At 40.5% G+C, this 27204-nt stretch overlaps 1 long non-coding RNA gene across 2 annotated transcripts in view; it reads right to left on the bottom strand.

Annotated features, from left to right (window-relative positions):
- Positions 1-114: 114 nt before the first annotated feature.
- LOC148051015 (uncharacterized) overlaps positions 115-27204 on the bottom strand; it is a 238173-nt gene continuing 211083 nt past the window's right edge. For both annotated transcript variants that reach the window (XR_015700448.1, XR_015700449.1), the window contains exons 8-9: positions 6174-6242; positions 115-4914 (exon numbers count right to left, since the gene is read on the bottom strand). This is a non-coding gene — a long non-coding RNA (uncharacterized LOC148051015). The remainder of the gene's footprint in view (positions 4915-6173; positions 6243-27204) is intronic.

The raw sequence follows: 27204 nt of genomic DNA, 5'->3' as shown, positions 1-27204 counted from the left end.
TTGTCTGTGCTCCTTAGCTAAACTCTGTTTCTTTAGTTTCAGTACTACTACGAGCTCTTCAACTCTTTCTCTCCTGATATGTTTCAGTGAGGCTTTAGGTGATGGATTCTATACCGATCTGAGAGTGGATGGGTTATTGTCCATTGGCTCTTGGCTACACACCATCCTGCTCTGGGACGGCAGCTGCAGATGCTTAGATATGTCAACAAAGATTCCATAGAAGCATCTCAGGCAATATAAGGTAAAAAGACTAGTTGTAGGTCTTGGCTAGGCAGCTTGTATTTATTAAAATGGGCTTGTGAACGCTTCCATAATCTGAGCAGCAGGTATGATAACCTACCCTTCGCTGCATACTGAAGAGGAAATCCGGCCACAGCCTCCAGGTACCTCAAGTGCTATTTTTAAATAGAGCTGTTTGCAAAGCAAAGGCAAGAGGGGGCTTGCAAAAAAAACCAAACCAAACAAAAACAAAACAAAAAAAAGGCAATAAAAATACAACAGACTCTCAGCTTGCTCTTGACAAAGTTTGATACCTTGTTTGATACCTTCATTCCCCTAGCCCCATCGTGACTCAACCTGAAAGTAGTTGCAAGCAGTGCCCCCTTCTGAACAAGGAGCGAATATAACAGCTTTACAAAATGAACAAGCACAAACCTATGTACCAATGAGACCAATTTGAATGTCTGGATTCTTTCTCTTCCCTATCCCTAGATCTATTTTCTAGTTTTTCCAATGCATTAGCTTGCATATGTCTTCCACTCGTGTCCTCTTTCTCCCCCTGCCCTTCCCATGTATTACATACTACCTGAAGTTACAGTTACCTGACCTCTTCCTGCCTGAACTCGGAGAGCAGCTGTGGAACTGCTATGGCCAGAGGGGAGGCTTGGACTTGGCAACCATTTTAAAGTTTTCTAGAGTAATAATCTTGCAGCAAAATATCCGCCCTCTTTTCACAACAGCAAATATGCAAGAATCCCATTTTTTCAGGCTGCATGTTCTATTAGCAGAAGTGAATAAAAATGGGTGTAAATGAGCTGCTGGCTTCTCGCCTCCAATCTGGCCTTTGACTGGAAATGGAAAAGACGTGTGAACTCTTACTGTGGTACATGTAGAGAACATACAGAAAAAAACTGAGGGAGTTTAAATGCATTATTGTGCACGCTTCTTGGTGACAAATACTGTGTTTCGAAATGCAGGCAGTACTTTACAGCCTGCATTTTATACTACTTTATATTATTGCAAAACAGTACATAGTTTTGCAAACGGTACGTGATTACATGGTTAGTTTATTGCTTATCAGTTAAGAGGACAGAGATGTCTTCTATAGCATAAAAAAAAAAGTGTTGGTTTTGACAATTGAATCTTTTCTTCTTTTAATCCAAAAAGTATTGCTTTATTGTGTACTGCATTGGATTGGAGATAATCTGGCAATGTAAATGAAATGTTATGGAAACTAACCTCAATTTTTATTTCCTTTCTCAGAAAGGAGTATACAGACAGAAAAGTGGTTTCACTGTGAAAGGAAAATTGTAAAATAACTTACATACAAGGTTAAGAAACTCTTTTTAGCCTTCAGCATATATTGTAGGGGAACTGAATAAGCTATTTTGTAGAAACGGCCTGCATTTTCAAGCATCTAGTGCTGTTAAAAGGCAATGTCCAAAGATCCCACTGACTAAGCACCCAGCTTTTACATGTTTAATGCATTTGGGAACCTCCCAATCGGCTCTCACTTTTTTTATATAGTGAATATGCCCATAAATTAATAGCACTTAGATGATTGCTTCATGGTTTGGCTCTTAAGTATTGCGAACAATGGCCTTAACCTGTGAATGGGAACACACATAGAAAATATGGTTCCCGACAGCTTGTAAAAAAACGTAAAGTTTCTTAATACATAAACTTTCATAACTGGGGAGAAAAACTGCACCCCTGTACAACTCGCAGCCCCTACTCTGCTAATCATTTTTAGAAATAGAGCTCAAATCAGTAGAAAATTGAGCAAATCGCTGTGCCACTAAACGCTTCCTTATTTTGAACATAGAGCATAGAAAGAAAAGGTATTAGTTAAAGGTGATACCTTACACGTTACTAAAACAAACAAACAAACCCAAACAAAGAAACCCCAAACCCACAGTAAGCTACATCAGAATGCTTGTCTTTTGGTGTGGGAGATAAGTGGAGAAAAAAAATACAAACATGTATGTTCAGTAAAGGTCTTTCTAATATCTGTGATACTGATTCTGTGCTCTTGAAAAATGTAGTACTGTGTTTTACTAAACAGCCTGTGAGATTTCCATTTTAAGCAAGTACTATGTGTAACAGGAATTACTCATAATCTTAAATGGTTCATTTCAATGCACTTATTTTTCTTGTGCACTTTATACTCTGCTGAATTGATGAACTTGGTCAGCACGATCCTAATGATAGCCTGTTTAATACAATACTAAGGCACAACATGCTGCAAACTGGAATTTTATGGTTTCAGAACTGAGTTGGTGTGAACAGCTTGAAAGCTTTGTGTATTTTTACCACTGTAACAAAGCATGTTTTTCTCTGTTCTTGATGTTTTGCTAAATAAACATCCCATGTTTTGTGCAGAAATAGTCTCTTAAACTTACAAAGGCTGTCTCCAAGAATGAGTTAGGGAAACAAACCATTGTATCAGGTTGCCCTCAACTAGCCTTAACTTTTCCCCCCCCCAATGGTAGAGTGGAATTAGCTGCTGCTGGAAAGGAATGTACCATGTGCTCTTTCTGTATTAATATTAATTAAAAATATTCTTCTTATGGCTCTATTAATTTATTTGGGGGCTTGGAGTTTTGGGAGTGTCACAAACAATTACTACAGTATTGAACTAGCTTGTTTTGTGTAGATACAGAAGGATTTCTTTTTACATATTTTTTATAGTCTCTCTTAATTTCAACATTGCTAAGAAACTTAGGAATCGCTCTACTGTATGAAATCATGTCTAAGTATACTACTTGTGTCTTACCAATTAGTACCTGATACTATAATGGAAAAACCAACAAAAGCTGCTATAGCTAACTGCAGTTTGCCTGTGGGGAAAAATTAATTTATTTTTAAATGCTTGGTACACTACCTTATTGACCCAAGATGATCAGCTCCTTCTGGGATCATGTTGTCGCTTCAGTGCTGCTTCCATAGATGCCATTTAGAAGACCTGCACACCAAGTTTGCATGTATTCGCTATCTAGAAAAACACTGTGATCCAGTAGTTCTAGATTTATTTTTTTTTTTTAATTTCTTGAGTATTGTAATAATAATATTAATAACAATGGAAAAGTCCTACCTGGAACTTCCTAGCTGTAAAAGGAATGCTGTTAACTGAAGTATTTTTAAAATCTTATTGCAAATACATAAACACACATAAAAATACTTGCAAAAGTTTTCTGGAAATGCGGTACCTACTTCTGCAGCATAAAGGGTTGGGGTTTTTGTTTGTTTTTTAAACAACTGTTTCATTTGCAGTAGGATTATTATTGGACTTTTTTAAATGCTAAAGCTGAGCCCTCCTGTGACTCGCTATGGGAAAGGTGCTCAGAACATCTCGCTCAACATTTTTACAGCAATAACATCAATGTTTATCTTCAGTAGAGCTGAGCTTTGCTCAGCAGCTGCAGCTGGAGGTTTGCCTGTATTTCGAGTATTCAGTCACAAGAGGGCACTGCCTGTACCAGCTGGAAACTTCTTGCCTGTTCCTAACCCACGGCTTCTAAAAAAATGAAGATTTATATTCATATGTGTCTATACAGCTATTGTAATCCCATTTTTATAGTGCTGCTCTTAAAACTACTTTTGGGATAATGTAATCAGGTACACATATAAAACTTTCACAGGTTTATAAATTCCAAACATACATACACCAAATCTAACGCAGCAGGTCTTCAGCTCAGAATTGGCAGTATGTGTAATTCCCCCAATGGTCAAGTCCGCAGACAGTTCACAAACAAAGTGCTGCAAGTTGAGCTCGTGTCCCTGCCGAGCGTGGGAGCGCACGGCTGGGCAAGGCGGCTGCAGGGCCTTGCTGCTCCAAAACTGCTCGTGGATCTCGGGCCCAGCTGCGCGGTGCAGAGCTCCGATAATGGAAAATTGGATCCAAATGAAACCACTGGTTGAGTGGCTACAGCAGATACTACTGGGAGATGTAAAATAGCTAGGAGATCTTGGGGCATTTGTAGAGCTCAGTGGAAGCTAATGACAACTGAACAACTTGAATGCAGTAGTAATTTTTCAACCCAAAAAACGTTTGTGCAAAACAGAACGTTAAAGAAAAAACACAGTGTGAGTCACAATCTTCAGTCACTTCATGAGGAGCAGGTCCAGCTGCAGCTGCTGAACCCAGTGGTGTGGCTGCAGCCTTCGTTAGCCCTACTTTTTTTCTTCAGGCTCTTCCTCAGAGAGCTGCTCCTGGCCAGCTCAGGAAATGGGATCGGGCTGAGGCCCACCTCCCCGTGAGCTGGTGCAGGAATTAAAGTGGTTTCGGGGAGAGAAGGAAGCCAGGGTAGGCAGGGTATGTGTTTGCAGCTGTAGCACCGCTGATGCTTGGGTTAGAGAGCACCTTATGGTCACTGGCATCAGTTTGCTCTTCGGGCTGATCTTCAGTGGGACAGCGCTGCGGTGTGGCCCCACAGAGCTGCGGGGGGGGGGGTGGTGCAGCCCCCCCTGTACCCGCTCCCCTCATTGCTGCCTGCTGGTGTCTGTAGTGCTGGGGAGCGCGGGAGGCCCCGTGGCCACTGTCACCAACTGCCCCATGGCTCAGAGAGAGTGATGCTGCAGGGTTCACCTGTGTGAGCAGGGCAGCAGCGTGGGGCCACCGGACGTGGGTTGGTCCTTTTAGCCACAGCAGGGAGGGGCTGCTTGGCGTATGACGGTGTCACATAAAGCAAGCAACTATGGAAAGGGACAATAGGGAAAAAGAAAAGAAAAAAGGGCTGATTACTGAGTCACAGCACAACCTGGCTGCGTGCATGAATGCCCTGAGGTGCTGGAGTCGCCCCATGCAGGCCCTGGTGGGAGCAACAAGGGAAGATCGATGGCTGCTGAACTACGTAAGTCCATGGGTGGAAAGGGTGCAGGCTGCCACTCCCACCTCAGCCCACAGCCAGCACTACAGGTACTCATGAATGGTGACAAATACATATTTGATGTGTTTTATAACAGAGCAAGTAATGCAGTAAAAACATTTACAAAAAGAAAAAAAAAAAAACCCAAATCCCAAACTCCAGACCCACCACCCTGCATTTTATGGGCCGAATGGTCAAGTTTCACAGCTGACTGACCTGCGTATACGGAAATCTGATAGTGGGTATTGTTATTTATTGATCAATTCTATCAATTAATTAATTTTAATTAATTGAAGAAAAATGTGGAGGTTTTTGGGTCTAACTATCCTCTATACGCATTAATAACTGAAAACTGCAATAATTCTGTGTGCGTATTTTCTATCTCTGTATATGCATGACTCTGTGGCCTCATTTATTTGTTATTGTTGATGCTGTCTTATCTGACAACTGTTAACTGATTATTTTTCCACCCTGTCCAATGGTTTGATGCTGCAACAGTGGGTGAGCTACAGCCTTCCTAACGCTGTGATGGGATGGGGTGCTGGTGGGGCTGGGCCTCCTGCCCGCACCACACCTCTGGGCTCTGCTCATGGGGGTGGTGACACTTCAGGTCTCACCGAGAGCCCAGAACACACACGTGTGTTTCATTACACACACCCCCCCCAAAGCAGGGCACTACCTGCCTGCCTCTCTTGAGGCAACCCTCAGCTCAAATGGGGTCATCTTATGATGTCACATGCTAGTTACACATGAGGGGGTTTTGTCTAGCAAATAAGGTGTGGGTTCCCCCTGCCCCTGCAATGTCTACTTAAGCCCTGGTTTAGGCAACTAAGTACTTTGGGGGTGGGGGCGGGTGGAATATGTCCGTAAGTTCTCTTGAATTTTGCTGCTCTGTGTTCAGCCCAGCTCTGCGAAACGGCACTGTCTCCACTGCAGCGCAGTGAGCAGCCAGGCAGCACCCCTGGCCTGGGCTCAGCCTGTCCCTCCTGAAGGCAGGAGCATGATAAATACAGCTTTTGTAAGTGTGACACCCACACTAACAGAAACGCAGCCCTAGCTTAACCAAATGCTTTGCAAACTTCCTACCTTTAGGTTTCTAATTTTTGAGGAGTCTTCTCTTCCCATCCTATTTATCCTTCATTTTCAGCTGATTCCCTGTTCCATGAAGAAAAGAGATATCCGGGAGTGTAAGGATAATTGCATATAAGTTACATAGTAGTTTCTTCTTAAACAGTCTATAAATTGGCTGGATTCACCTTCACGTTCTAACGAGACCAGTTTGTATATGCTAGCTCTCACACATTAAGATACTATTCACTAGGTAGCATCTCACATTCCACACTGCATGTTGGCTTTTTTTTTTTAACCATGCAAATTTCCCACCTATCAAAGTAATTTGCAAAGGTAATTTTGTTTCTACTCATCTATTACAACAAATCAATGAATAAATAAATTATAATGCAGCAATTACATGCATAATGAGATGGGCAGCAACTATTAATAAATGCAGAGCTAGTTGCCCAAAGGTGAACAGACTTCCCCTCTCTTCTTACAAGTCGGGTAATGATCTTTCTATGATTGAGGAACAAGCAGCTGCTAAACATGTAAATGAAACCAAGGGATATATGAGTTCACACTATAGTGCTGTTCTTCAGCCTCATTATTGTTGTCACATTATCGGTTCTTCTGTGACTCTTCCTCTGAATATTTAAAAAAAGGGAGGGGATATGCAATTATTTTTAAACATCCTTCTGCCAAATGACTGTCTGAACGAGCCCAACCATGTTGCTGAGGTGTTGGCTCCCTTCAGTAACCTAACTGGTGCGGCATGACTGAGTTTTATCCCAGCAGAGCTATTACAAAACCAGTGGTGATCTGCAGGAAAAGCCAAAAGAAAATGCTGAAATACCACGAGGAATGGAAGTCCCTTTTAAAAAAAAAAAATCAGCATTATTAAATATCAAATCTGAACAAAACAATAAGCACAAACTAGTGTATCTTCTGATTTTAAATATGGCTATAAATTGTAATATCAGTACTGTTCTCAGTCGTTTGATATTGCCGTAAGGAAAGAGCAGAATGATCTTAATACCTTTTTGCCCTTGAGTTCTTCCTGCTGTAGTAGGCATGCTCCAGGATGCTTCACGTTTCTTCAGTTCCTGTCTATATCTTCAATATTTTTTTCTTATTCAAAGTTAAGTACCAGAGAGTTACCATTTCATGGGAACATGCTTACTTCTTTCTTCAATAGCCACAACAGTGGATCTCTTGTCGTTTTACTCCTACTTTCTTCCTGAAAGTGCTCTCTTTTTCTCTTTATCTCTGTGTCTCACCTCTCCATGTTTACATTTACCCACATGTATGCTCCACCATCTGAGATCACATTATTCAGAAAATTTGTTTTTAAAGAAATGATTGATGCATTTTCTGGTTTTGCCCCAGTCTGAGCTGACTCTGGCAAGAATGATCCATTAATATGGGGCTGAGAAGATACAGCATTGCCCAAAACATCAAGTTGTTTATCTAAAACTTTCTTATATTTAGAAGAATACGGGTTTTCTCCCCTCCCTCCTTGCATACAGTTTGAGAGTTTCAAGGGCAGCTCATTAGATAGCAGAGACTTCAGTGAAGCTACAGTGGTTGATTTATTGTAATAGATGGCAGGAAACAGAATTATCTTAGCAAATTAGTTTGGCTGATAGGAAAGCTGGCCAGCAGATAAGCCGCAGTGCTGACGTCTGACCTGACCTGCACATGCTACTGCTGGAGTTACGCTGATTCACTGTTGAGGATGAGTCGCTACGCTGTGCTCAGGAAGAACAAACAAGCCAGCTATGAATGTGGCCAGGAACTGCATACAGTATGCTACCTGGAAGCACAGTCCTTGAGACTGTCTGGCTGCCCTGCAGTTTCTAGTTAAGGTGGGAAATATTAGCTGATCCATTCATAGTTTTTATACAATTCAAACACTCAGCAGGAGGCTGTTTCACAGAGGAAGCTGGACAAGTTTTTTCAACTCGCATACCGCAGTCATGGGAGTTCAACTGTATTTATCAACCCTAATGAAGCAATTTCTTTGGCTTTCCATTGCTGCACCTGTCTGGGTCTTTAAAACCCAGCAGCAGCTGGCATGAAGGGGACCTATGGCAGTCAGTTGACCTATGGAACTTTTACTAAAGATACACGGTCTTGTAGGGGATCTTTCATGCAGATAAAACCAAAAGCATCTAACTCTCCCCAACACTTGACTAACTGACTACTCCCACTTCTCCTGTTTAGACAGGAAAAAAAAAGAAATCCCAACGCCTTTAATAAAAGTTCACAGTATATGCTATTTAGCACTGAATGCAGCTGTCTCCATAGTAGCGCACAGAAGCTGTTTAAAACCAGGAAGAAAAAAGATACATGTAGATATAAAAAGCTCATATTTGAGAGGAATTTAGTCTGGGAATTGTCATTAACTGCACGCATGTGCATGTGTGTGTGTGTGCGTGCGCGCGCGCGCGCGTGTGCGCATGCCCATGTGGTGGTTGTGGAGAGGGCGCAGCGGTCATAAAATGAAGCAAGATCTTGCCTACCATACTTCATCTTGCCATTGCTCCCTGGAGCACGATGGCCAGGGTGGGCACTGTAGGACAAAAGCCTTCAGGTGACATTGTTGGTTCATTGCTGTACAAGGTGCTCAGAAGACATTAAATGAGTATAACATTTTCTAAGCAGGCATTAAATGTGCCCCCAACTTTATGTTGGATTGCTGAGGATGGCAAGAAGAATTTTTCAGCACTAACTCTAACTTTGCCAGTAGGCCCCAAAGGATCCCCCTCCGGGCAACTGACAGTTTTAATATATTTCATGCTTTAGAAGCAATTACTCCCATGCCCTGGGACACCCACAGTTTGGTCAGGGATGCTGGCTCTGACCTCACAGACAAAAATTTTGGAGCTTAGTGGAGCAATTGATTTTATGCACTAAAAGTCCCCCATAAGCTCAAAACTGCAGAGTTGTGAAAGACCTCATCATAAGTGCAGGCTGAGAAATGTACACAAAGCCCTGATCCCCACAGATATTGGTCTCAGTGGGCGGTCAAAGCCTTGCCATTTGGGGGACACCTGGGTTAACATATTTATCAACAGTGCGTAGAAATGCGTCAATAACAGGAGTTTTGCGGTGTGGTTAGTAGCGTTCATCCTGTCTTTGCAGAGGCCGGGAAGCCTGCTAGACCTTCTACAGCCGGAACCAACAGCCACCTCTTTTAGTTCTTATGACAAGTGTGGGGAAATTTAGTGATAATCATGAAGAGAAATACAATGATAAACATGGGGGTGGGGGTGGGGGTGGGAAATGAACCCTTTCTGCAAGGTAAGAACTCAGTGATAAATAGATGTGTGCATATTTCCTAGCCTCATTCCTCACTTGCCAAGTCTGATGCTATTTTCATTAGGTCATGTTACCATACATGTCATTTTATACAAAGGTGCAGTATATCACAACTGGAGGTTGAGGTGCTTGTAGTGAACACAAATGAGCTTGTAATGGTCCATCTGCTTTGATTTTATTTAGTGATCCCTCAAGGGCTGGGAGCTAGAGTGAGAATAACAATGCTTCAACCCATCTGCTATTGTAGTACCAGCTCCAGTTGAATTATCACATGTTCTGAGTGGCTGGCATATGCTGTGACATAAAGCTACAAGAAAGTGTTGCTCTCCAGCTGTTGTGTTGACAAATACTTTTCAGCCAGTCATTAAGTTCAGCTCAATAACCAGGGGTAAACTGCAGCTAAAAGTTGATTATTATTTTATTTTATTTTAAGCATTAGAAATCACTAGTACAATATATTTTATTTAAAAATGTGTCACTAAGGGCACACATTGTATATGAGCTCTAACAATAAAAATTTCTCTGTGATGTCCATAAATTTTTGTGTTATAGGATTGGATGGGCATCTCTGTAACTGACAGTGTAAATCTTAGTAATGAAACTATTGCTAATCTCGCTTAAGAAGCAGCACATCTGAAGCTGTGTATGTATAAACTTGCTGGCTTAGTGGTGCTGTGGGCCATGAGCATGCCTGACCACAGAAGGGACGACTCAGAAAGAGATTGTGATCTGAGGCCACATGCAATGATGGATAACTAGATTGTCTTTAAATTGAGGAGGAAAGCAGAGACCCAGGTAGAGACATTTACCTGGTGGATGCAACAGGTTAGGATGGCTCATCTGCCATTGCACCTCATCTGGGCTGCAAGGTGTGATTGCTAAAAGTGGCCACTAATTTTGCCTTTACTCCCTCTTCCCCTGTTGGTGCCCTGCTGAAGAGCCCAGGACACTCTGGAGACACCCTAGTTTGTGCCCACATGGGACACTTGCTTCAGAGCAAGTCTTGGAAGAGTATTTGTGGATCTCTGCTGACAATGGTCAGATTCTCCCCTTCTCCTTCCTCTCTCCACCCTGTCCTCTCAGGGCCGCTGTGGGTATGGAATCCACCACTGTGTCTGGGAACAAAATAAAAGGAAGTTCCCACAGGTTCAAAGGCTGATATACAGCCAGATGTATATAGGAAATGTGAGGTCCCCTGCACAGTCGAATGTTCCTCTCTGTGGATAACGTACCCAGCGAGGGCACATGCCTTTTGGGCACTGTCCACCGTTCAGCAGATGCACGTTCAATAAGAACAGAGCAAATAAAATCTGTTCTTGATATTCAAAAACACTCTCCAGAATTCTTGTCCCTCATCTGAGACAGCCCCACTGCAGGTGGAGAAGGGATTGGTGAGGGGTTACAACCAAAAGACACTAAATGATGGTACCAAACCCTCAGTGCTGCCGCTACCCCAGGAAGGCAGGGTGGGCTCTCTGGAGCATGGCTTTTGTGCATTTCTGTTAACCATTGCATTAGGGATTCAGTTCTTAAATACGACTTACGCTTGTATTTTGTCTCAGAAAAACAATAGGCACTGTTCATGCTGAAGCATTTCAGTTCTAGAGGTTTATATTTCCTATTGTATCCAAAGACCTGTGGGTGCCAGCTGTCACTGGTGCTGCTGTTGTATTATGATCCCCTGGCTAGTGCAGGAATTGTTCATTACGTTGCCTTTTGAATCAGTTGATTACCAAGAATAATAGGCCAAAAAGGCTGTCAGCATTTTGACTTTAACTATAACTGTTACAATTAATTATGGGTTTAATTAGCATATATGCCTAGCAGTAAAGAATATAATACTTCATGGGTAACAGATGATCCTGCAGCTGTAACATGTGTGATACAGGTTGGGATACAGATAGTTATTAATAAATGGCTTCTATTGTTTGAGGTCCTTATTTATACAAATTAGCAGGCACGACATAATCAACCCAAACTGTATAATTTATAATAATTGATTTCATTTTGACTGACCACCAGTCGGCCTACTACATGCCCTCAGAAGAAAAATAGCCCTATTAGGATAAGTTTAATCCTAAACATAGCTAATGAATCCTATTACTTTAAGGTCATATTTGAAGCTTTTGTTAATTGTCAGAACCATTTTAAATTGATTAGAGTTAAATTAAATCAATGTAATGTTTAGAAAAACAATATTTCTAATGGATGAGGCCAAGCTGACCTCGAATAAACATATTTATCAACCGATTTCAGTGAATGAGAAGGCTAGCAGCTGGGCTCATAATTCACGATTGTCTATAATATGGGAAATGTCACTATCTAGGCAATTAATTATGTCAGGTAATAAATCTGTTGCTCACAGTTGAGCATTTGCCAGTTGGGGTGACAATCTCCTCAGCAAGGTTATGATGTTTAGAGACTCTCTCCTCCCCCAAACCCACACTTCACAGTAGCAGAACAACTACATACAACTTTAGGGGGGGAATGAATGCAGTGTTTTCATAACTGCCAATTACCTGACAACATGCCAGACTGTGATAACTTGGTATGGAATCATTTCTCTACCAGGTCATTTCAAATAACAAGGATGTTCTATGAAGAAAAAGTTTTGCCGAACTATATAACAACATTTCGCAGGCTGGAGAGGTCAGAAGCTATTAATAGTTCCTTACAGACCACTATTAGGTCATTGGTTTGCAGTAAATATATTGAGTGACAAAATGTATAATGATCAGAGAAATAATTGTTTTGCACAAGCTTGAGAGTGTGAGAAATTCAGAACGGGTTAACATGAACTAGGCTACATGATATTTCACAGGTAATGATGGGTACAGTTTAATACAACAGGACACAGGAAAAATGATACAGAGAAGCAGGATCAGTTTAAGGTTAATCATGCATTCAGCAGCTCAGGAAAATGTCTGGCATTATTGCAGACAAATGACACAAAACATCTGTTCTCTGTTCAACATTTTGTCAAAAAAAAGAGCAAAGGTAAACTAAATTTTCATAAAGAAAGAGTGAGAAAATAGTATAAAAATGGCACAGCAGTAACCAGAGACAGATAAATTCTCATTTGTATAGTATTATATGTGCAGCATGAGTGGTCATATGTTGAACAGATCACAGAAGAAAAGACTGAGTATAAGTAAAGTAATACAATATGTCTATTGAAAAAGAGTAGGACAAGTGATGAAAAATTCACTAAATTAAAAAGAATCTGGAGCAGTTCAAAAAGATTTTTTAGGGTGCTTTACTTATTCTCTAGAACTAGACTTTCCATTTTGCATGTCGATACAAACTGATGTGGTCTGGTCAACATGCTGAAGCAGCACTGTGTTTGCAATGGGTGAATGATCCTCTTACTGGAGGCTATCCTGCTTTTGGAGCATCAGCTGTTTTTTATATTTCAGGTTCAGTCATAAGCTTCAACACTGAATTTGACCATTAGCCATGAACTGTACTAATAAATGGTCATATCCTGACAATCATAATCAAAAGTTAATACTGCCTATGCAATCTTAGATTTTGCACATGGAAGGTACGATGCACTAGCAGGTACACACTGCACTTGCATGTACATGATCAACATTTTGGAACCAAAGTGTTGGCTTCGTAAATTAGATATGTGTCTTCAGTGAACCACATCAAATGGCTCTCAGCAGCCACAAGTATGTTGTGAATTGGCCTTTTTTTGCCTGGAGTGTATCAACAGCTCCGTAAAAAGTAGTTGTGAAAATAAGAAGTACTCAAATGCAAGTTGTAAGCAAGCTTACATACATTATGAACAACAGATACAGAAAAAGGCCTTTCAGTCATAATATAAAAATAGCCTCCTATGAGGAGAAGAAGAAAGTACAGATGCTTTCTAGGTGCCCAAACAAGGCAGAGCATGTTCACTGAAAGGTCCTGCCAGCAGGTTTTTTTCCCGTTGTTCCATGGAGAGACGCTTATGTCTTAGGCAATAAGAAATAAGAAACATAACTAGAGGTCATCTGGCAGGATTAGACCCTTCATATGAAGCACCCAGAACTCCATCCCATGGACAGGGTGCCTTGATCTCTGCTGCTTCTCTTACAGAGGCTACAGGCAAGCCCCAGTCCCACATTCACTCTCCCATGATGGGAAATGTTTTGGTTCACACAGTTCAGGTTCCCTCATGTTTTTCCATGAGTTTGCTTTGAGGGCTGGCCTGCCTGTGGCTGTGCTGTGAAAAGCAGCTGCTCAGCCACCACTTCTGATATGGTTGAGCATGACTCATCACAGTGGGTAAAATCCAGCTTTGCTTTCAATTTGGGCTAGACTCTTACATTAAACTATTTATAGAATCATAGAATCATAGAATCGTTAAGGTTGGAAAAGACCCTTAAGATCATCGAGTCCAACCGTTAACCTAGCACTGCCAAGTCCATCACTATACCATGTCCTCGAGCACCACGTCTATCCGTCCTTTAAATACCTCCAGGGATGGAGACTCAACCACTTCGCTGGGTAGCCTATTCCAATGCTTGACCACCCTTTTGGTGAAGAAGTTTTTCCTAATATCTAACCTAAACTTCCCCTGGTGCAGCTTGAAGCCGTTTCCTCTTGTCCTATCGCTTGTTACTAGGGAGAAGAGACCGACCCCCACCTCGCTACAACCTCCTTTCAGGTAATTGTAGAGAGCAATAAGGTCTCCCCTCAGCCTCCTCTTCTCCAGACTAAACAACCCCAGTTCCCTCAGCCTCTCCTCATAAGACTTGTGCTCTAGACCCTTCACCAGCTTCGTTGCCCTTCTCTGGACACGCTCCAGCACCTCCATGTCCTTCTTATAGTGAGGGGCCCAAAACTGAACACAGTACTTGAGGTGCGGCCTCACCAGTGCCGAGTACGGGGCACTATCACCTCCCTGGTCCTGCTGGCCACACTATTCTTGATACAAGCCAGGATGCCATTGGCCCTCTTGGCCACCTGAGCACACTGCTGGCTCATGTTCAGGCGGCTGTCGACCAACACTCCCAGGTCCTTTTCTGCCAGGCAGCTCTCCAGCCACTCCTCCCCAAGCCTGTAGCGTTGCATGGGGTTTTTGTGACCCAAGTGCAGGACCCGGCACTCAGCCTTGTTGAATCTCATACAGTTGGCCCCGGCCCAACAATCCACCCTGGCCAGGTCCCTCTGCAGGGCCTTCCTATCCTCCAGCAGATTGACACTTCCACCCAACTTGGTGTCATCTGCAAACTTACTGAGGGTGCACTCAATCCCCTCATCCAGATCATCAATGAAGATATTGAACAGGACCGGCCCCAACACTGAGCCCTGGGGAACACCACTCGTGACTGGCTGCCAACTGGATTTGACTCCATTCACCATCACTCTCTGGGCTTGGCCGTCCAGCCAGTTTTTAACCCAGCGCCGAGTGCACCCATCCAAGCCGTGAGCAGCCAGCTTCTCCAGGAGAATGTATTTGTGTTACTGAGAATAAGAGAAGCCATAATGAAAGAAAAATTTACCCTAATACACACAGACTTCCTTTACAGTGGGCTGAAGCTGCCACTTGACTTCAAATCTCTGGCAGATACTACTTGCAATTAAGCATTTAAATAGAAATTGGTTACATTTGTATATAACTTATCAGTAGGTTTGGAAGAATATTTGAAAATCAAACCATCAGCTGTGAAACCCTATACTGGAGAGTTGCTTTAGGATATTAAGACAATTTGTGTCTGTGTCTGTGTATGTGTGAGAGACGATGAGAGACTGCGTTTGTATGTGGGTATATAATTACTATTTAATTTCTTGGGTAAAAGTCATCCCCCCACCCCCCTTTTCCTTTATGGCAAGGAAAATTGCTCTTCTAACCTGTCTTCAAAATGTAATAACTTTACTTGCAACCAACCACTGTAGAGCTTGACTGGACTCTGAATTATTACTGTGAGATGAAACATTTCTTTAACAAAACTGAGTCCTTTAATATCCCCCATCTCTGTTATTAGATGGACAAATGAATTTTACTTTGAACATAACATGTGGCATTGTCTGAAAATTGCCGGTATGAACTGAAGTTGGCAGGTATTTTCTTGCTCTCCTCGTCAGTGATTGCCATTTATTATATGTTGCACCTTTATCTGTCAAATACTGCAGAGCGCTATATTGATTTGTGTCTGCCGCAAAGCAAAGGTCACTTTGATCAACATACTACAAAACCAGAAAAAGTAGGGTTCTGACATTTCATTACCTGGGAAAAAAAGGACTAAAATAAATAAGAATATGTTTGAGAACAGAGCACTTCAATATCACAGTGTGCAGTAACTGTAATTAACAAAAGAACTGCTCTATTGAGGTTAAAGAGAAAAAAGAGACGGCGGGTTTTCTTGCAGGGCCTATTCTTTACATGACTGATTCTGTAACATTACAGCTGTGATCTTACTGAAGGGTTACATTCATTACAAATCAAATACATTGGCTTCTCAGATTCAGACTTTTAATGAGCAATAAAACTCAGGAACTTTTTAGGAATTGGGGAAGATTTTATAAAACTTTTAATTTTGTCTAAAAAACTCTAATGAGGTTGGGACTTTCTGTGCTATGCCCAGATGAAGAGATGGTCCCTACTTTAGGAATGTACAGTCTGAAGAGATAAAACAAAGCATGGGAGAAAGAGCTGGACCCACTGCTACATGTGGTTTGCCTAAGGTCCATAAGGAGTGGAAGGCAGAGCCAAAAATTAAGCCCACATCTCCTTTTTATAATTCTAGTTCCCAACAGCTTGGTTGTCTTGCAGAACTAGCATGCAATTTAAAGATTTGTAAGTACAGTGGTGTCCCAGGTGACCTAGTCTTGTTATTTTTCTTCATGCCCAGTGTCTTTCAGGCAACCCCTACATATTGCTCCGCTGGGATCAGCAGACACTTCTTTGCCTTGTGTAAACAAAATAGGCCCAATATTTCTGTGGAAATTTTTCATTCTTGCAGAAACTTCTGGTTTACATTTTGGGAATTTGCTTTTAAAATCAGTGTAGTTGCCCATTCCTTTCCCAGTAGCTTCTTGCTTGTTTCTGCAAGAAAACTTGGCATTTTTTCATAAAGCATCTATTTTTGCTAGTAAACATAATAATTTTGTGTGGGTTTTTTTTTTTTTTTTTCCATGTGGCACCCAGATGACCTCACTCAGGAGCTGAGTTGCTAGACTAGGCTTTTCCTGGAGCCAGATCTAGTAATTCACATCCCTGGTCTTTCTACACAGAAAAATGAATCTCTGATCTTACAAGTATTACTGCTCTACCTGAACACAGGCAACAAAGTGGCCAAACTGCTTTCCCATCATTACTGCTGTGAAGTTTTCTTTTTTTCTGATTTTATATACAGTGTTCAGTTCTTCACCTGAAGTCACATTTGCATTGAAATACAGCAAGCAGTTATACCTAAGATCTTTTGTTATACCTATGATCACTAGGGTGCATATCACAGCTTGCATGGCATATGGCAGTGCTTATCATGTCAATAACAAAGTCTGAATAATGCAATTCTTGGTTGTAATTATCTTTTATTATTATCAAGGGTCATTCCTGGGCTCTTCATTCTTTCATCTCATGTGGAATTTTGGTCTTCCTTATTAATTAAATAGCCAGTGTGATTGAATTAGTCAATTAGCTCTGCCTGAAGGGATGAGCATTGATCCAAAAAAAGGGCCTGATTCCACAAACTTGTTGCTGTGAGGGAGGGTCTTGCAGGGAGCTGGCTGGCAAGAGTCGGCCCGTAGGATTTCACAAACCATTGTTTGCCTATCCCAATTAATTTGCAATTATTAGACCAGGTAAAAAAAAATTATTTGGATACCTTCCTACTAGGAAAGTACTGCTTATCAAACATGAAACCTTCTACGGGGATGTTTGATTTTATTAAAAATAATGTGCTTGAAAAAAAATCAGATGTTGCTGTACAAGGTTCTGATGTTACAATTTTTTTTTCTTAGAGTGACTTTAAGTAGTTGTATTGTAATTTAAAATTTGTAAAGTTTAAATTGAAAATGGGAACAAAACCTTTTAACACTGAGAGGAGTCCTAACTGTTGTTGGTATTGGAACAGTTTTGCTGTAAAATTCTGTATCACAGAAAAAGTCCCACTAATAAAAAAATTAGTCTCTGTCTTCAACAGTTACTTCAACAAGACAATGTATGTTCCCTAATCCTAAAGCACAGATTAAAATCCCATATGGCACCAGGGCTATGCACCTCTTAAGTATCTGTGCCTAAAAGGTACATTGGCTATGTATGCAAATGCAGCTCATCTCACTTATGCTCCACCATTCTCACTCCCTTTTTTCCTCCCTTTATCTTGACATGTTTACTATTTCTTCTACACTGTGCTTCACTGAATAGCAGATCAAACTTCAAAGCAACTTTTAGTTTGAAATTTGTTTCCAAGCTCCTAAGCTATTCTTTTTCAGACAGCAGCGGATAAGAAATTGTCACTACCACTGGTGACATGTCATCGGGAGATACAGGAATAACAGATGGGCAGCAGCGAGATAGCAGGAAGTAACTTCTTTAAAAGACTGTGTCGACATCACCAACTATGAGAGCAGAGGTAGAATGACCCCCAGGAGGGAATCCAATCCGCTCAGCTCTTTCTGACTCACAGGTGTTTTGTTTTATTTATTTTTGCACATAGATCATATTCGATTTAAGATTGTTTGAAGTTTTAAAACAGCTATGATGGAATTAATGGAAAATATTAATAAGGTTTAAGAAAAGGATGAATGGATTTAGCCACTAACTTCAGTGTTTTAAATGATACCACTAAAATGATAACTAGGATTGCTGATGTAACTGCTGTAGCTGAATGCCATTAATAAGAGTCAAGAATCCTTGATTGCAATGTGAGATCAATGGGTTATGACATTTTTATGTCAGGCTGATGGATCTGACTTTCTAAATGAAGAATGATTGATTATGACTCTTCAAAAGTATGGCTCATTATCAGCATATCTAGGCAACTCTTGACACCAACCATACATAACACCCATTATGGTATGTCAAAAGTCACCGCTTTCGGTGGGTGGCCATGATTTCTGAGAAAATTAATTGTTCTGATTACTGCAAGATATTACAGTATGTTGCATAAAACAAAATAGTGCATGGGAACTACAAGGAAAGTACCACAAAGGCAAAGACAGGACAGTGATTTTTTAGCCCTAAGTGCATTTTGCATGTAACAGATGGTCCACACAGCCTACAAGAAACCCGTTCTTTCTGATGGTAGTAGGAAAATGATATAAAGCATAACATGGGCTTCACTGCTGCATTTTATAAAAGTCTATGAATTTGTCTTCCAAGCCAGTAATGACACAGACCTATAGGAAAACAGATTTCTTGATTTCAAAGAGAGCTGAGTTAGTGCTAATTACTTTTGAAAATCTCCTGCTATGCTGTACTTTTTATATTTTAAATTAAAAAAAAAGTGACACTGTTTTGCTTATAGTACATTACAGACCAGTCCAAAGTTTTGTTCCAGAGTGTAAACTCCATTGTGTAAAATTGTTGTACAGTGGATAACATGGACACTATCATAGAGAGTACAATAAATGCATAAGAAGTGTATAACAATATTCATGGTAATAAAATCATGCCTGAACAGTCCAGCCCAATGCCCTATTCTGTACTGAGCACTACTTTTGAAAGCAGTTGATATTTCAAAAGAAAATGCTAAATATAATTTTAAAAGGGTGTATTAAATGTCGTCTGTTCACCAATACATTGTATTTTATTGTCTCCTTCAGAATTCTTGGAAAAGCTCTGGACCACTGAAGGAAAACCAGTCACAGCAGAAATTTTTGCCACAAGGTCTGACAGAATGACAACAAAAGAGCCAGGAAGAGACAGATTTATCTTGGGAGATAAAGCACCCAACTACCCTCTGCTACTAGTTCTGAATCACTAGATGTAGGATATGCAGGATTTCAAACAGGCATTTCAAACAGTTTCAAACCACCACATTTAACATTATATTAATTTGGCTTGGGGGACATCATAATTTATTGACTTTCCATCTAGGACACTAAGACATTAGGCAATTACATGTTCAATAATATCACTAACTCTGCCAAGTCTTGCCAATTATTCTGTCTCCCAAAGGACAAAGAATACAGAAATGCTTCATACTGAGAAAATTACCTTTTTTACAAGAAATTAAAGGAAAAACTATTGTGAAGAAATATTCTTTTACACCAGGGAAGGATCTGCTGGAACAGATTTTTTTCCCCCTTCTGGAAAAAAATTGGTGTCTGGCTGAAATGAGGTGGCAGTTATTCAGGTGGGGATTTACTTTACAGTGGTTCTAGTAGGAGCTGGACTTGAACCTGTGGATCGGTTTTGGAAAAGTCAAGTCTTAAAAATAGCTAACAATTACTTAATAAATAATAACAATTACTAAGCAATCATTTTGCAAATTCCTCTCTGTTTTGGGAGGTCAGCATACCACTTCATTTTTGTGGCTGGAGGATGTATGTCAGAATGGCGCTTGAGAAGTGGCAATTTCCAACACTTGCTATGCTTGTTGACCTGCTATTTCAGATGACTAAATGGGATGTCTCTGTTGGTTTTATGAAGTCATCTTCACATATATGGTATTGACTAATACTTACATGAGACACAATTTGCTACTGCTCTGAACTAGGTCTGAGCACACACGAAGAGCTCTGCTCCATTTTGATCTGTTCTTACTTTATGTCTATACCGACTGGGGCAAATGATTACACAAATCACAGGACAGTGGAGATCTGTCCTGGATCTCTGTTGCTGGAACATCACCAGCCAGCAACATCTGGAGTTTTAGTTACTGTAAATCAGTATCATTATGAGTTAGTGTTTTCAGGAGAGCAATTGCTTGGCGCATTATCAGATACCAACAAATTCTACTAATGTTACATCACCATATAATTGTAGAGAAATCCGAGTAAGCAAATACTGGATCAGGCCCTAAATGTCAATTGAGGGTCATAGCACTGTAAGCTGTTTTTTCAATTCAGTTTCTTTTTTTTTTGGGGGGGGGGGGGATTTGCAAAATCTGCCCAAATCTGGTAGATTTGATGTGATGAACAGCTCATAATCTACTAACTGAAACCTTCTAAGCAGTTCATCGATTACTGAATCTAAGCCAAAATTTTTCTTCATCCTTAATGGAGAAGTCTGTTACAATTTAATAGTGAAGCTACAGAATATGAATAGTGGCTTTATAGAAATTGCCCTGAACATCTACAGATATCACTCTTGCATGTTGTCCAGCTGTGGCAGTTTGAATGCTTTATAGAAGAGAACACAGTTGCCCATAATTTTTAAAAACAGAAAGAGGCTGAATCGGTTTACAGCAGCTCCAACACTGGGGTTCCCGGAGAGCTTGTGTTCCCCCAAGAGGGTTTGCAGGTTCCTCTCGCACCCATTCCCAGTATATCCGTTTGCTTCTCTGGCCACCAAACCTCCCCCTGGGGGGGACCTTCACCTGATGCCTGCCTGCTGTGACAAGGTGCACTGTTCTGGAGCTGCGTAGCTGGGATTTTGCCTAAGAAGTCCCTAAGGCAATGACAAAAATCCTCCAAATAAACAGCTAAAATTCAGCCATGTGTCCTTTCTCCCTGACTGCTTCCCTTCCACCTGCTGCATAGTAATCTTTTTTTAGTAATTCTCCTTTTTGGTTTTACCTTCTCTGGAATGCATCTGTATAATTTTTATTCTTCAAAGTCAATAAATTAATAGTCAGTGAATTTTCTGAAATGGCTGGCCATGAAGGGGGCTTTACCTCACCAATACACAGCCAAAACTGCCTGACACCACTTGCTGGAAAGGGGCAAAGTTTATCATATATGCTGAGCATCACTGGAGAGACTGTGAAGACACTTTCTAGAAAAGAAGACAACTGCATGTACCGCTCAGATGGTACAAAATATAGCAGAAAAAACTAATGTAAAATTTACCTACTGCTATTACCATTTTGTATTTATTTTTAATATCTTCCCCATAACCATTCAAGTTCCTTAACTTAATATGGCTCATTTGGAAATGATGGCTTGGTTTTTGTATTGACTTGACAGTTATATATTCGGCATATATAAGCTGTAGCTCAGCAAACAGAAAGCAAAAAATAAGGCATGAAATATCATCTGTTGTGCACAAAAATGCACATCAATGGATTTTTAGCATGACACGTAGGTTTATCAATTACAAAAGCAGTATTTCAACAATGTGATTCTCAAACTGTGTTCCACAGACCACTTCTGGTCCATGAAATTGTGTTACATTATTTGCCAGGGATACCAAGAAATATGTCTGTTACAAGTCTGCCGGTGTGTATGCACAGAGGTCAGAGATACTGAAAGACAAACAGTGAGGTGCAGCTGTAGACCATGGACACGTTCATGGCATTTCATAGATAGACCCACAAACATCCAAATGCAGGACCAAGTCTAAGACTGTAAACAAGTAAAGGCTGGCTTAGTACTGTATTCCAAGTACTGTTTAGCCTTGATCACCTTTGAACTGACTCTTTATGGAGCCAGTTCATTGTGCTTTCCAGTATGAAATGTCTTCATATATGCCAGTAACTCTTAGTAAAGGCAGACTTAGAAAAACCCCAAACCCTCAGCTTGTTGAGTGAGGTAGCTCCTCCCTAGACTCCCAGTTTCCAATTTTAGGCAGCATTTGGCTCTCAAACTTCCAGGGAAATGTGAGCTCAGGGTGACCAAAGCAGCTACTTCGATCTGCAGAGCACTTGGGACAATTACCTTATTGCCTTATTCATTTCTGTGAGGTGTTAACCCAGACACCCAGGAATGGTAATTTAGATGTCATGAGGAGTTATTGAACTCCTCATGTAAGAAAGAGCTGTACAATTTGCTGTGAGTGACATCTCATCTTAGTGTCACAAGGGGGTGATAGCTGGATGATAATGCCACTTACTTGTTTCTTCCCCCATCAAAAAGAAGTAAAGCCTAGCAAAACAGGGAAGCCCCTAGCAAAGCATCAGAGTCATTTGTTATATTGATGATTATTTTTTATTTTTGAGACTGTAAGAATGTTTTGTGCCTGGTGCTGTACAACTGAGGAACTAAAGATGACCCTGTCCTTAAAAAGCGTTCACAGAAAAACAGTGCTAGCCACAGAAAGATGGACTAACACAGTCCTGGTTAATATAGCAGTCCGTGAATTACATTTTTGCTCATTTGCATAGTGTAAAATGAGTGTCAGTTCTGATTAGCTGAGCTTGGTTTGAAAGCTGGAAGAGTAGCACTGCCAGCACGAGATGGAGCGCAAGTCAAAGACAGGATAGAGCTGCGTAATTATCACAAGAGCTGGAAACAAACAGAAGATTCTCCTATGCAGTAAAGTAGTTCCTGCTCTCTCCCCATCCTGATTCCCATTTTTGTCGGGATGAGGGTCTGGCTAAATTTTGGGAAAAAATGAAGAATAGTAGCAGCTTAAATAAAAACACAAAACTCCTGTGAATATAACTGGAAAAGACTTTAACCACTGCATTGATGAAGTAACTTGAAAGGAGTGCTGCTTCTCAAAGGTGCAAAGTTAGGTGTAAGATTTAGAGAAGGAGGCCAATTTCAGTTTTAGGACATCATTAGCTCTTATTTTATGAAAATTCCTTCTAGCTACTTTTTCAGACCAATGAAGAACCAAAGAAAGTAATCCATGGACTATTACTTAGGCCATCAATTGAGTGTTTCAAGGCTATAACTTATAGATGTGATTTTCCCCACCCCCCATCCCATCCCACAGAAAACTTGTGATTTTATGTGCTTTTTTATGCATGTATTAAACAAATGGCACAGCTGAATAGCTTTTCTTAAAAACTGGACATTCACCAAAAAGAAGTTTGCCAGCACAGACAATTAGGCTTTCTTCTTTTAACAATAGATTGACTGACTGGCACATTTGAAATGCGAGCGTATTTTTTATTCCTCTGTTCACCCTTTGAGCTGATAAACATGAACAATGGGAAACAGCTGGGACAGGAAAACATTTTAGTTTGTATTTTCAAAGCAAGCAAGAAATAAACCCATCAGTGGGAGCCAGATCACATCTTCTGCCTTAGGGGTAGTCAGCAATTGGGGGGAAAAATACGATCCATATTTTTAATCAAACATTACATATTTATTAATGTGCAGCTGGCCTATTGTGTGCATGATTTTTTTTCTTTAACGCTGTGCTGCGTCCGTCAGCCTGACATTGTTCTGTAACTGACATTACTCTATAAGGATCTGGAAATGCACAGATTTAATAGGAATCATTGAGACAATTGCTTTCTGTATTATTAGGTCTGTGTGACGTAGGTACCATCTGAAATTCAATTTTAGAAGAAAAATAAGATATTGTTCTATCAAGGCAATTTTGTGCACCTGTGATACAGTAAGAACATACACCCCCACCCTCTTATTTTCCTCCTCTCTCATCTAACTTCGTGGCCATTTAATGATATGTGCCACTCTTTTGTTAAAAATGTTTGGGCAAATGTATTTTGATGCTTATTGAGATTAAACTTTCAGTACATCTCTCTGGTAGCAAAGGTTGGGCTGTTCATTAGTTGGAGGTTTGGCCTTGTCAGGTTCCATTGACTGTTGGCTAAAAGGATCACTTTATCATCATTTGTCTGCAATGGAGACAGTCTTTATTCAGCCTTGATTCCTCTGGGGTCACAGCTGTCATAACTTCACTTGCTTTATAATGCAGACCCCAGTTTTGCAATCCCCTTAGGTAATTGTCTAATAGATTCAGTTTACCTTAATATAGGTAATATGTTATTTATAAAGAAATACAAGGGAAAGGAAAGGACAACATTGCTTAAAACACCCCCCTCCTAACTTACTGCTTGGGATCAATCATTTGGAAATTATGTTAAACTCCGTTCTCATTTTGAACCCAAAAGGGAAATATACTTTTTTTTCCTGAGTTTTACTCTCATCTTTTAGCTGCAAATCTCTAGACAGAACCCTCAGGCCTGGTTTTCCACTGGCGAAAGTTGCGATAACTCCACAGATTTTGACAAGGCTATGGTGTTTTGGAGAAAAAAAGGCCTTCATTTGCTCTTATTTTCAAGATCCTGTATCTAAAAGAAGTCTGGGGGAGATTGGGCTTGTCTTAATTTATTTTTGGGGATTACTTTGGTTTTGAGATTTGTGGCAACACACTAAAAATTTGCAACATAGAATGTACAAAGATGTTTCATCACAAACAATGTATTTCATACTTTTTTTGATTCTCTTTTCATTGGCCGTGTGAAACTGCTGCCACCAACCTTTTCATTACATAAGAGGATATTCCTCAAAAACATACCCCTTCAGTGGGTGATGCAGGACATTCTCTTGTTAGGTTTCAATGGGAGCCAACACAAACAACAGAATACTGCAATTCCTTCCTAATACCATACTGAGAACCACATTTACTCCACTTTCAGCCCCAGGCTTCTGGTTCATTACTGGGGCAAACCCTAGGTATTGGCCCACTGCTCTGCCTGCAGGAGAAGCAGGACTGACAGCCAGCGGCTGTGCAGGACTGACAGGCAGATGGTATTCAGGCTCCTTGGATGGGAGTGCTGTTTGAAAGGTGGTGTCTCCTGGAGCGTCCAGGAATGAACGGGAGTGAAGCACGTGTTCTGGGCCAACAATTTATTTGCTGAAAACTATAGTTTAATTCAACCTGAAACAAGAAGTTTGACCTAAGGTCAATGTACTAATGTTTTGAGCCAGAAATCAGCAAGGAGAAGGATGTGCTACCGCTACCCCTTCTTCTCCAAGGGGGGCACCCACCCAGGTGCTCTGAGGACGGTCTCTCTTCTACAGAGCTCATCCAGTTTTGCATCTCTTGACACAGGAACTGGAAATGAGCTGATTTCCCACAAAACATGGCCAAAGAATCAGTTTGTCTCCGTTTGATTTAGTAAAACCTGAAATGTTTTACAAAAAGTGGAACAGCTCCATCAGGGCATTGTGAGAAGCTCATTTTTGAGTGCCTTGGTAACTGCTGCATTCCCCTTGCAGGTTAGATGTTGGCTTTCACAGAAACAGAACCAGCTTGACCTCCAAGAGAAGAGAAGCTGACCACTTTCAACATTTGGTCTTCTTTAAAATTCCCATAAAGAATGAGGAAAAAAAAAATCAGAGCTTGATTTTCACAGTGTTACTACTGCTTTTACAAAATTTTCTAAAATCTGCTGGCTGCATCAGTTACTGTAAATAGGATATACTTCTCATATTTTTTTTTTTATATCTTTTAAGGGTTACACAAACATTTGTATCCTTCATAGAAAGTAGTTGCCACACTATGTTCTTAGTAGCCCTACCAATGAAGCTTTGCTTTTCACTCTTTGTTTTCAATAGGAAGAATGACGTTGTTAAAGTATCCATGAAAAGTATGTAACAGACAGTTCTGAACAAAAAGTCCTAGTATAGAACTATATGGGTCCAGACAGATACCTCTTTGAAGGTAACTGCTTAAGGGGAGTAATTTCACAGACTTTAATCATTAAAAGAAAGCCTTGATGTAAAGAAAAACATAATGAAAAATAAAGAAACACCCTGTGGTGGGAGTCTAATCTTCAAGAGGGAAGTTGTGCTTTCCTTTGCATTTGTGGAAGCTTGTGGAAGCTCAGACACACACAATGGTCCCACACCTTCCTCTTCGGGACGATCCAAACACCAAATCCTCTCCACAATTCACTGACTGGCTATTTCTTTTTCAGACTGTTTCCTGAATGAGTGGCTGTATTTATGACACAAAACTATCTCTATAAATGGCATATTCTCACAGTAAAGTTTCTTTCAAATTCCCCTCAGTCATATCTCATGTATGCATTTGTGCACTAGCATGTGTTGAATTTCCCAGCCAATATCTTAACTAGAAGTTGAATTTCCTTTAAGCTTCTAATTCAATGCCAAAACTCACTGCACTGCAATATCTTAATGACAGCTGGAGGCTGATAAGCAAACAAGGAAATGGAGCTGTAATGCTGTGGAAAGTTTCCCTATAAGTATTAGCTTTCATTTCTTTGTTATTATTTTTTCCCAAATATCTTCCTTATAAGAAATTAATTCGAAACAGTTATAAAGAAAATAAACATGACATAGGGGAAAAAACAACAACAACAACACAGCTCCAAAGCAATGTTTTAAAGGGTTGCATAAAAACTGGATATAAATGCCTATTTCTATGTGTACTGCTGCACCATCCATGAAAAGAGCCTTTAAGACTTACAAAGGAAAATGTCACTAGATATAGTGTTGATCATTAGGTGTACTACAGTGCATTTGTCTGCTTGTACCCCACTTTGATTAGTATACAGCAAAGATGGCCACAAGCACTCAGAAAGTTTTATTGAGGTTTAAATCTTCATTCAAATGATGTAAAGGGGCATTGAATGAAGATTTAGAACTCTATAAAGCTGCTTGGCAGTGTCTGTGGCAATCTATGCCATATAAAAACTGAAATGCTTCTACTTTGTTATTGAAACATTTCTACTGTAATTCTTTAATATTAGGTAGCAGCCACAGTGTTGGGACATTACCACATCTGGGAGTATTTCTCTTACTGAGGAGCTTGCCTGCTATCAGTTGTGCAGGATATTATAGAACGTACACACTGTTGATGTCTAGGAGATAATGGAAGAGGAATTGTTACTGCAATTACATATTATTATGCTTTTCAGAAGATAATGTGAGTTCATTCATGTGAGTATTTTGAACCAGCAAATACCCTAATTGCTTA

The sequence above is a fragment of the Nipponia nippon genome, unplaced genomic scaffold (assembly GCF_047370975.1).
Source record: "Nipponia nippon isolate SJK-2023a ecotype South Korea unplaced genomic scaffold, ASM4737097v1 scaffold_7, whole genome shotgun sequence".
NCBI classification, from domain to species: Eukaryota; Metazoa; Chordata; class Aves; order Pelecaniformes; family Threskiornithidae; genus Nipponia; species Nipponia nippon.
This window is presented reverse-complemented; position numbering and strand designations above follow the sequence as displayed.